Here is a 12,161-nt window from a genome sequence, read left to right as displayed (position 1 = left end):
TCTGTTTTCTTTGTTAGGCAGCACTTATCATTCACCCAGAAACCCTAGTGGTGTAGTGGTTAACTGCTACAGCTGCTCACCAAAAGGTCAGCAGTTCAAATCCACCAGGCAGTCCTTGGAAACTCTATGGGGTAGTTCTACTCTGTCCTATATGGTCGCTGTGAGTCGGCATCTACTGGATGGCAACATTTTTTTTTTTTTAATCATTCATCCTTCTCAGCACTTGTCAGGATCACAGAACGTCACAGGTGAAAAGTCTTACACTACAATTTATGTCCAAATGCACTCATTATGGGAAAAAATAGTAAAAAAAAAAAAAACCCTAACAAATAGAAAAATAAAATCTGCAAAAGAAAAAAAATGCTAACGTCTTGGTTATTTTGTACAAACCATTATCAGCTTCAGTTCTTGTGTGTGTGTGTATGTGTGGTGGGGGGAAGGTAACTGATGAGAAATTTGTGTTCTCCAAGTAGACAGACAGCGATGGGTGTCGTTTTGAAACAGCACATTCGTTACCCAGCATCTGGATACGCCGTGCCTAAAACCTTCCCTTCCCGTCTTATATTTTTACCTGGTGTTTGGAATGTTGATAGGGCAGGAAGAGGAAGATAAATTAGAAGTTGGCATTTCAAGATTTAAACTTGGCTTGAGCTTTGCCAAGAAACAGAAGAAATATTTCTCAGCTGGACTCCTTTCTGCTTCGTTGTGTCCCAGCCCGTTTAGTAAAGAATTATGTGCTGGGAGACAGGTTGTGGGGCAGTTGCTAGGTCCTGCTGCGGCTGTGCTCTGTTATGCGAACAAACAGGATGGAGCAGCAGACAGTGCAGACCCGTCTGACACCCCTTCATCTGTCCTGCACCCTAATTTATGATATGCCATGTCTGCAAGTCCAACAGCGGAAGGCTTTCTCCAGGTGTTTCTATATTCTGTGCTTTGTCTTCATTTACCCTTGAAAATATATATATATATATATTTTAATTGGAGTCTGAGATTTCCAAGAAAGTGCTTACCTTAATTATAAATTGCAATTCAGCGACCCTGTTTCCTAGATACTGCTTTTGAGTTAATGCGTTTTTATGAGGGGGAGGGAACGGGGAAGGGCAACAAGGTATGCTAAATTACGCACTGGTGAATAGACTCTCAAACATATCAGCCTGCAAACATCTCTCTCCTTCTTTCTTTACTTTCAGTGTTGTCGTGAGATAGCAGAGACAGATGTCTGAAGATGGGAAAGTAATAATTGCAAGAGACAAAATAAAGTGTTAGCTGCCATGGATATCAGGGGCAGGCTAATGGGCTGCGTTTTCAAGATATTTTAAACCCTGGTGGCCTACTGGTTAAGTGCCATGGCTGCTGCTAAAAAGATCAGCAGTTCAAATCCACCAGGTGCTCCTTGGAAACTCTATGGGGCAGTTCTACACTGACCTATAGAGTCGCCAAGAGTTGGATGGACTGGGCGGCAACTGGTTTGGTATTTTTTTCGTATGAATTTCTAGATGATTTTTAACATTATATAAAGTATATATATATATAGTCCCTGATGGCACAATGGTTAAACATTGGACTACTAACAGAAAGGTTGAAGGTACAAATCCACCCAGAGGCACTTTGGAAGAAAGACCTGGTGATCTGCTTCCAAAAGGCCAAAGTCTTGAAAACCCTATGGAGCAATTTCACTCTGCACACCTGGGGTTGCCATGAGTCAAAATCAACTCCACATCTTTCTCCCTCGGAGTGAGTGGTGGGTTTAAATCATCGACCCTTCAGTTAGCAGTCGAGTGCTTGACCACTGTGCCCACAACAACCCTCCCCTCCAAAAATCAACAAAGACAACAAATCCCAAGAGGTTAATGTGAACAAAATTAGCAGAAGAATCTGGAAATTTAAAAATGGAAGAACATTACACCTTTTACTTAAACAGGTCAGAGTTTGGAAGTTATTCCTTGAGGCTGTAAACAGTAAAGTCAATTATCATTTGAAACGGGAAAACAGTTTTCTCATCTCCGGATGTTCCTCCTCCTGCCTCCTCCCCCGCCAAAAAACTTCATACAGTGAGTTATTTTGCATACCAGCTGTGCCAGTGGCTGAGTTTCTATTTGATTTATATCATTTCTGCTTCCTAGAAAACCTGTGAGTCTCAGTGTCCTGGCAACACTCCACCACCAACTGGTGTTTGGTTTTGAACTCCTGCCAATTCAATCATACCGTCACATTCAAAGGATAGAGCCTAATCTTTTTGAACCCCTCCAAGAATAAGGACTTTGAAAGAATAGAGGAAGTCCCAGCAACTCAACTCAGAAGAGCTGATGTGGAAAATATATTTATTGAAGAAATCCACTCAAAGGTCCCTAAAATTGTGTTGTTCACACTAGACTACCTTCCAATACCGCCGCTGCCGTCTTTCTCATCATTGGGGGGGGGGAGGGGAGGGAGTGAGGTGAAGTGGCAAAAAATGTATTCTGCTACTCTAAACAAAACAAAACAAAAAAACAAACCGTCGCCTTCGGGTCGATTCTGACTCATACTGACCCTATAGGGCAGAGTAGGACTGCCCCATAGGTGGTGGCTCTCATGTTGCTGTGATACTGGAAGCTACGCCATTGGTATTTCAAATACCAGCAGGGTCACCAGTGGTGGACAGGTTTCAGCAGAGCTTCCAGGCTAAGACAGACTAGGAAGAAAGACCTGGCAACCTACTTTCAAAAATCAGCCAGTGAAAACCCTATGGATCCCAACAGAACGTAGTCCAGTTTAGTGGTGGAAGATGACGCCCCCACACAGGTTGGAAGACACTCAAAGTACACAGTGGCCAAAACAATAGACTCCAGCATACCTACGATGCTGAAGATGGCACAGGACCGGGCAGTGTTTTGCTCCATTGTATATGAGGTCACCATGAGTCGGAACTGGCTGGATGGCAGCTAACAACATTTAGAAAATGGATGCTTGACTTCTATCCATAGCAGGTGTGAACTTGACTCTTTAGTGTTAGGATTAAACAATGGGACGCTGCTTTGGTTTTCTTGCACATTCGTTGCTAGGTACTGAAAGCAGCCATCCATGACACTCACGCAGCACACACGCCGCCAGGGTAGAATCAAATCCCTTAGGAACTCAGGAGGGCAAGTCAGACAGGCCAGTTACCTCTGGCTGGAGTACTTATGAGCCAGACCCACGAGTTTCCTTGAAACAAGGCAACTGTTTCGTTTATCTGTTTATCAAGGTTGGGACCTTAATCCTTGGGCTCAGACAGCATTCCAGTCTCCTCGAGTCCTTTTTCCATGTTATAAAAACACACCAGTTGCCGTGGGCTCGACTCCCACTTTTGTCTTAAAAAAAAAAAAAAGATAGAAAATAAACATATCTTGCAGCTCTCGGACCATCCAGGAAGATGCTCATCACAAAAGGCTATTCACTAAATTTTACTAAACGGCCGTATGAAACGAAGGCCAAGAGACTGATGAATATCAATTACTTGCTTCATCAGAGAGAAATACTTAAGTAATGCGTGTTATGTTTTGTTCATTTTATTTTTTTAAAATTGTGGTAGAATATATAGACAAAACATTTACCAACTCAACATTTTTTGCATGTATAAATTCAGTGACATTAGTTATGTCACTAAATTGTTATACGACCGTCATTACTATCTTCTTCCAAATTATTTCACCACCATTATCAGAAACTGGGTGCCTCCAAGCAATGACTCCCCTTTAACCCTCCCCTAAACAACAACAACAAAAAAAAACCCAAACCCAGTGCCATCGAGTCGATTCCGACACATAGCGACCCTAGAGGACAGAGTAGAACTGCCCATAGAGTTTCCAAGGAGCGCCTGGCAGATTCGAACTGCCCACCCTTTGGCTAGCAGCCATAGCACTTAACCACTACGTCACCAGGGTTTCCAACCCTCCCCTACCACACTGAAAATCACTAATAAGCTTTGGTCTCCATACATTTGTCAGTTTTATAGAAGTGGGATTGTACGGTATTTGTCCTTTTGCATGTTTTTACTATTTTAATAAGAACACCTTTTTGAATCTCCTGGCTTATTCTCATCCAATAAGAAAAAAATACACCTTTTTAAAATACTGTAGAGTTAAAACAATTAGTGCGTTTGAAAATATTCTCAAATTCTATACTGGTGTTGAACTTTAAAGGCATTTGAACACTTCCTTTGGATGGTCCACATATATATGCAATTGTACTGATTTTTAAAGTTTATTTCTAATATATAATTTTTTATTTAGACTACAGCATTTTGCACTATGAAAACCTACCTGATGGTTTTCAAGATTTCCCCTAAAGCCATGTAAAAATGAGGAAAAACACATCAACTGAAAATTCTCCCAGGAGATCATAAAATCTAGATTTAGTGTTGAAAGCTGAAGTTCATTTTTAATATTTGGCCTAATCTGCATTCTCTAATTGATGAGAGCAAATTGAAAGAATTTTTTTCCAGTTAACTGGCACCATGATCCTGTTGTAAACTAGCCGGTGAGTGCCATATGTTCAGATGGTCCGAGAAAGCCCGTAACATCCTTGACTTTTTCAAGTTTGAGATGTTGTCAAACATTGAAGGAGAGTCAGTGTCTCACCTTTTAGAAAAGCAATCTGGATTTTGGGGAGGATTCTGGATTCCAGCTCAAATTCTCTCAGTGGAAGAGAGCAACTTGGGAATAGTTGTTAGGAAAGGCGGATGAATACCAGTCATTCATGGGAAGCACAGAGAGTTAGGAAGATTAGAGAGATGCAACAAGATATATCTGCCATGGGAGAGTCATAAGAAGAGATGGACTTTCCCAACACCTGGAGAAGGAATGGCCAAAGATATAGGGCTACACAGAAAGGGGAGGGTGAAACTAAAAATGAATCATGGAAATACATATCATCATGAATCTCACCCAAGCCATGGTCTCGAGCCATGAGATGGAATGACACAGTGGTCACAACAATGGGCTTCAACATACCAATGATCATGAAGATGGCCAGGACTTCATGATGTTTCATCTGGAGCGCCATGTATTTTTTATGCCGGATGCCTTTTGAATGTTATAAGAAGCTTTAAAGAAATGGAGGGATGAAAGATGGTAAAAATATTTGAAAGTTTATTGATCAAGCTTTGTAGAAATAGGTTGAAAATGATCAATATTATCACAGAGATGACTCTACTGGTTTGAAGCCTTCTCTGCCCCTGTTTCAGATGGTTGCGTTACTCTTCCGGTTGGCAGGAATCCATCTACAGTCGAGCATTGGTCTTACCATCAGTGAAGCTGCCTTGTGTATTTTCTACCCTCTGAATCTGAGATAAGAATAACTGTAGATCTTCTCTGCTAAAATATATGTATATGTTTGTAGATGGTTCTTGATGTGTTTGTTAAAATTAAAAGGGAGAAGCACTTACAAAAAGAAATAATTATCATGTCGCATTCTGTTTTTTTATCCAACATAAAAGTCATCTCCTTTAGTAACCCTTAAAAAAAGAGAAAGACATCGTATATGCCAACACACATACATGTGCACACACACACACACGCAAACACACCTACCTCCTTCCTCTTCCATCACTTCTTTATATCCATCACTTTGTAGGGTGAATTTATTACTCAATACTTTCCATCTCTCCACGACAACCTTTTCTTTCTCCCATTAAACTAAACATCTCATTCACACAAGGTTTGGTGTCTCCAGAAACATTTGCCAGAAAAGTGAGTAAATGTATAGATATATACTCTATAATATACTTAGATATAACATACATTAGAGAATATCTACGTGAGACACTGAACAGAAAGTTTCGGGGTTAGAGTCCATCCAGAGATGCAGGAAGAAAGGCCTGGCAATCTACTTCTGAAAAACCAGCCATTGAAAACTCTATGGAGCTCAGCTCTACTCTGACACACGTTGGGGGGGGGGGCACCCTGATTTGGACTTGACGGCAGCTTAGAAGAGTGGAATTCAATATGGAGTTCACTTAAAAAAAAAAAAATCCCTCAAGTGAAAGAAAGCAATGAATAAATGAAAACACAAACAGATTTCTAAATGGAGGAGCCAAAATACCACACTAGGAAACCAAGCTTCCTGGTACATTCTAGTACTTGACTGTTGTTCTTTAATGAAATCTGTGGTTCATGTTTTGTTTTGTTAACATCTTGAAGCAAACTCATTGCATGTATGTATTAGCAAGCATGAGCAACATTGATATTACTTTATTTGCTTACAACAAGCCTTCAGGGTGGGGGGACAAGTTCAGCTTTAAAAAGCCAGCACATTAGAAGAGTAATATTTGGGAAAAATAGTAAAATTAAGTATTGTCACACCCAAAATGTTGTAGTATGAACATGCCTTCAAATGTGTATTTTAAAAATGTTATGTATGTATTTTTTAATTGTGGTAAATATATATGTAAAAAGGAGCTCTGGTGGCACAACAGTTAAGCACTCGGCTGCTAACGGAAAGGTTGGTGGTTCGAACCCACCAGCTGCTCCACGGGAGGAAGACCTGGTGATCTGCTCTCATAAGATGACAGCCTAGGAAACCCTACGGGGCAGTTCTACTCTGTCACATGGGGTCACTATGAGTAAGAATCAACTCGATGGCACACAACAACAACAACGATATCTGTAACAAAAGGTTTGTTGTGTCAACAATCTTCACAAGTACAACTCAGTGACATCGATTGTGTTCATCTTGTTCAACCCTTATCACTATCCATTTCCAAATTATTCCATCACCATTAACAGGGTTGTGGCTTGTGTTGCCTGTGCAGGTTTCTAACACACAACCTATTTCAAGGATTAACAGCCCTCTACTAAGATTTTTACGTATTCACATGGGAAACCAACAGATCATCATGGTGACACGGTTCCTTTAAAACGAATCAAGGGCGTCTGATTTTAACCTATTCTGCAGGATTGACTACCCAAAAACTTTGGTTACAATTTACAAAATAGCTAGTTAATAAAGTAAGTTACAAGATAATTTCCAATGCTACAATCGTACCCATAATATTTTATTTTGTTTTGTTCTCCTGTAGCAAACAGCCCACAGAAGACGTTACATCAAATCTCTGTCACAGAAATAACAATGTTCAGGGATCCTTACTGAGCTGCTTGATACTGTAGCCTCTTTCTGTGCAAATATTTCTGACTGTAATTACTCTGACGATGTTACTGTCGGATAGTATGTAGTCCTTTAAATCAACAGCATGAAATGTTTCATAAACATGAGTAATTCAACTCATTTCTGTTTCTCCAAACACTTTTCAAAACAATGCATCACCTTTAAAAGCCGAGCAAAAGAAATTAAGCTTCCCTGAAGATTGTGTGATATTCTTCTTTTTTTTTTTTAATGGGTTCATGTCTTCCTCTCTGTGGTTTATAGCAAAGTTTACTTACCAGAAGCTGTGTGTATTTATGTCAAAATCACTCTTATTGTGCAAGATAGACTCTTAATTAAAACACACACACACACACACACAGGAGTTCAAAATGGTCTCCTTAAAAATGTAGGACAAAATTCAAATCCCCACCCAGCCTCAAAAAAAAAAAAAAAAAGACCTGACTTACTGGTCTGGCAGAGACTGGAGGAATCCCTGAGACTTTGGCTCCCAGACAGCCGCTAACTCAGAACTCCTGTATACCAGTCAAAACTATGGCAACCTTAGGTATAACAGAACAAAACACTATCCGGTACTGCACTATCTTCATGCTCGTTGGTATATTTCAGTCCATTGTTATGACTATTGTGTCAGTACATCTCATGGAGGGTTTCCTTTGTTTTCGCTGACTCTTTACTTTACCAACCATGATGTGCTTTTCTAGTGATTGGTCTTTCCTGACGACATGTCCAAAGTAAGTGAGCTGAAGTCTTGTCAACTTCACTTCCAAGGAGCATTCTGGTTGTATTTCTTCTAAGACAGATTTTTTTGTTCTTCTGGCAGTCCATGATATATTTGATATTCTTCGCTGCCACCATAATCCAGAGGCATCAATTCTTCCATCATCCTTTTTCATCATCCAGCTTTCACACACATATGAGGCCATTGAGAAGGCCATGGCTTGGGTCAGGAGCAACTTAGGGCTCAAAGCAACATCTTTGATTTTGAAAACTTGAAAGAGGTCTTTTGAAGCAGATTTGCCCAATGCAATACCCATTGTGGTCAGGTTGATTCCAACTCATAGCCAGTGCAATAAGTCATCTGATTTCTTGGATATAGATTGTTGAGGAATATGATATCATGATCTCATTTTCTCCCTCATCCTGATTAAGCAGGAGAGTATGTGAATAGCAACGGCCAAGTGCCAATAATATGATCATGCCTGTGTGTACCAAAACCAAAAACCAAACCCATTGCCGTAGAGTCAATTCTGACTCATAGCGACCCTATAGGACAGAGTAGAACTGCCCATAGTGTTTCTAAAGAGCACCAGCTGGATTCGAACTGCCAACCTTTTGGTTAGCAGCTGCCGCTCTTAACCACTCCACCACCAGGGTTTCCTCGGGAGGAGGCAAATCTCATAGCTAAGAGAGCAATTTGATCAGGCGACAGGTGGTCATTACCTTCTTCACCTAGCGACTTAATTTCTCTGTGCCAGTTGTGGAAATACAGTTGGAGAGAAAGTGTTTGACAGAGAGAGACACTGCTGGTTGTTTATAGACAGAAAAACCAGTGAAATGGACTGTAATTAATGTGAAAATAGATCTACGGAGTAATAACTGGCCTCTTCTGCTGCGAAACTTGGAGTTACATAAGAAAAACGAATGCTATGTCTCCTCTGAGACTTGGAGCTTGCTCTTTAGCCTTTGCATATTAAAATAATTAAGATTTATGTGAGTTCTGCTTTGCAATGCCATAGTTAAATTTACAAAATGTTCTTGTCTCTAGAACACCGTTGTCTCTTGAAATAAGACATAGGTAATATATAAAATGTTACACAGGCCTGGCTGGGGATTTCTCTCCTATTCCAAGGGATTTTATCACCAGATTTCTTCAAATTAGTGTGATAACTATTGATTAAGGAGATATGGATTAAAGAGATAGCTGCCTTGTGCTTCAGCCTTGGGTATCTTCAGAGTTTAATAAGATATAGTCCTTGTTCTCAAAATATTTTCATCTGTTGGAGGGGTTAGGGAGATACCATGAATTGTCTACAACAGGGGTTCTTTATTGTGGTGATTTTGCTCCCCATGGAGGCATTTGGCAATGTCTGGAGACAGGTTTGGTTGTCACAATGGGAGATGGGAGAATTCCTACTGGCTTCTAGTGGGTGCAGACCAAGAAAGATGCTAAATACCCTACAGTGCACAGAACAGACTCCAAGCAAAGAATTATCCAACCACGAATGTCAACACTGTTGACATTGAGAAACCATGATGTACAACTTAAGGGAAATAAGACATGTGTTAAATAGGGGTATAAACACCATGAGGTTATGGGTGTGCATACCAGTTACCAGCTGCCGTCGAGGAAATTCTGACTCATGGAAGCCCTAACTGTGTCAGAGAACTGTGCTCCATAGGACTTTCAGGGGCTGATTTTTAGAAGTAGATTGCCTGGCTTTCCTCCAATTGCCAACATTTTGGTTGGCAGCTAAGGTCATTAAATGTTTGCACCATGCAGGGATTCCTCGTGGATATGCATAAAAACCCAAACAAACCCACTGCCATCGAGTCGATTCTGACTCACAGCGACCTCAGGTGATGGAGTAGAACTGCCCCATAGGGTTCCAAGGTTGCCACCTTTAAGGAAGCAGACCGCCACTGTATCCTGAGGAGCGGATGGTGGGACTGAACTGCTGACCCTTTGGTTAGCAGCCAAGCATGTAACAACTGCACCACCAGGACTCCTTATGGATATGTATAACCAAAAAAAAAAAAAAAAAAAAAAAAGTGCCCTCGAGGCAATTCCGAGTCACAGCGACCCTATAGGACAGAGTAGAACTGCCCCATAGGATTTCCAAGGAGCAGCTGGTGTATTCAAACTGCCAAACTTTTGGTTAGCTGCCAAGCTCTTAACCACTGTGCCACCAGGGCTCCTTATGGGTCTGTGTAGAGGAGAACAAAGAACTGAGAGATTTGGGAAGGCTGTGAAGGTGAACATAGAAAAAGAAATTGGATTTGCATTTTTATATTTGATGTCCTTGAAGCAGACACTTGCATTTTAGGAGACGACTAGGATTTAGTGCAAGGAACTCTGGAGCTTGGTACCTAGTAGGCAGGCTTAGCTCAATGTGGACTAGTGGTCCTATGCTCAGGTGAAGGCATTATGGCTGGTGGTCACCTGCTTCCCTCCAGGGATGGCTGCTGGCACTGAAAGCTGTAGCCAGTGGGAAACTACAGGTAGGATGACATTACAAGTCCTTCAAAACCAAAGCCATGTTCAGATTCTATGCCAACCTGTCCTTATGGGCATCTTCGTGTACAGAGATATAGCTTTGTGATGTTACCATGGTTGTGGTGGACTAATTACTTTTGTGTGTGGCCTTCATAGCCAAGGTCTTGTAACTCCCACCCAGGTGGCTGTGTGATAGGGGAATTGTGGCCTACCAAGGGGATTGATCAATTTTGCCTTAAGAGAGAGTCAATTCCCAGAGAAAAGAGAGAGAGCCCACCACCACCAAAGAAGGAGAGACCCACAGCAGAGACCAGCAGCAGAGACCTGCAGAAGACGGTGCGGTGGGTTTCTTGGCCATGGAGCTAGAAAGCTGAGTGTCTTTGGACAGAGACTGAGGGCCAGGGAGAAGTCTACACCTGACTCACGAACTCGGGGCTTTCCAGCCTCCAAAACCTCATGAACCATTTCCTTTATATGGTCCGTGATTTCTGTGAGATGTTTCAAGAAATTAGGGAACCCAAAGACAGAGGGAGAGTACTAAGGGGAGAAGGAGAAGGTGATGTTAGAGATGAAGGAGCGGGAGAGCAACTTGGAAAAGTTAGACATTTGAGACATCTTTAACCTCCGCCTCATAGGAATCAGCTTTGTGCTGATCCTTATGAAAGAAATTATTCATTTAATGGGCTAATAATGCTTTAGACAGGTTTAAACACAGTGGTTAAAAGCTTGGCTGCTAACCAAAAGGTCGGTAGTTCTAATCTGTCAGCTGCTCCTTGGGAACCCTATGGGGTAGTGCTCCTCTGGCCTGTAGGGTCACTATGAATTGGAACCGACTCGATGGCAATGGGTTTCAAGGGTTCCATTGTCTCTTGAAATGACATGTCAGTGATATATGAATCATTATACAGCCTTGTCTGGGGATTTCTCTGCTATTCCAAGGGATTTTCTTCACCAGATTTCTTCAAACTAGTGAAATAAGTCCTGTTTGAGGAGTGTCATGGATTGAATAGTGTCCCACCAAAATATGTATTAACTTGTCTAGGCCATGATTCCCAGTATCGTGTCTTTGTTGTCCATTTTGTGACCTGATGTGGTTTTCCTGTGAGTTGTAAATCCTACCTCTATGATGTTAATGAGGCCGGATTAGGGCAGTTATGTTAATGAGGCAGGACTCAATCTATAGGATTAGGTTGTCTCTTGAGTCAATCTCTTTTGAGATATAAAATAGGGAAGTGAGCAGAGAGGAGAAGGACCTCGTATCACCAAGAAGGGGGCACCAGGAGTGGAGCTCTTTGGACCTGAGGTCCCTGTACTGAGAAGATCCTAGGCCAGGGGGAGACTGATGACAAGCACCTTTCCCCAGAGCCAACAGAGAGAGAAAGCCTTCCTGTGGAGTTAGCACCCTGAATTTGGACTTCTAGCCTCCTAGACTATGAGAGAATAAATTGTTCTTTGTTAAAGCCATCTGCTTGTGGTATTTCTGTTATAGCAGCACATGGTAACTAAGACAAGGAGGTACAATAGCTAGATTGTGCCCTAGCCCAAACGATGGCTTGGATGAGGTTGTAAATTGATTCAACCTTTTTAGGGGTTGTTTTTTCAATGAATCGACTCGATGGCACTGGGTGTGTGTGTGTGTTCTTCAATGTTTACAAAATTAAAAACACATTCCTTGACCTTGTAATCCCAATGACTGGAACCCATCCTGGAGTCTCCATAGTTGAACAGGTCAGTAATCTTAGGAGGTAGACCAGTCAACCCTTTTTCACAAGTGGTACCACTTCCTGTTTGGAGTCTGTCATAAAACATTTCCCAAATTGTACAG

Source organism: Elephas maximus, chromosome X (genome assembly GCF_024166365.1).
Source record: "Elephas maximus indicus isolate mEleMax1 chromosome X, mEleMax1 primary haplotype, whole genome shotgun sequence".
Classification (NCBI taxonomy): Eukaryota; Metazoa; Chordata; class Mammalia; order Proboscidea; family Elephantidae; genus Elephas; species Elephas maximus.
Note: the sequence above shows the minus strand (reverse complement) of the source record.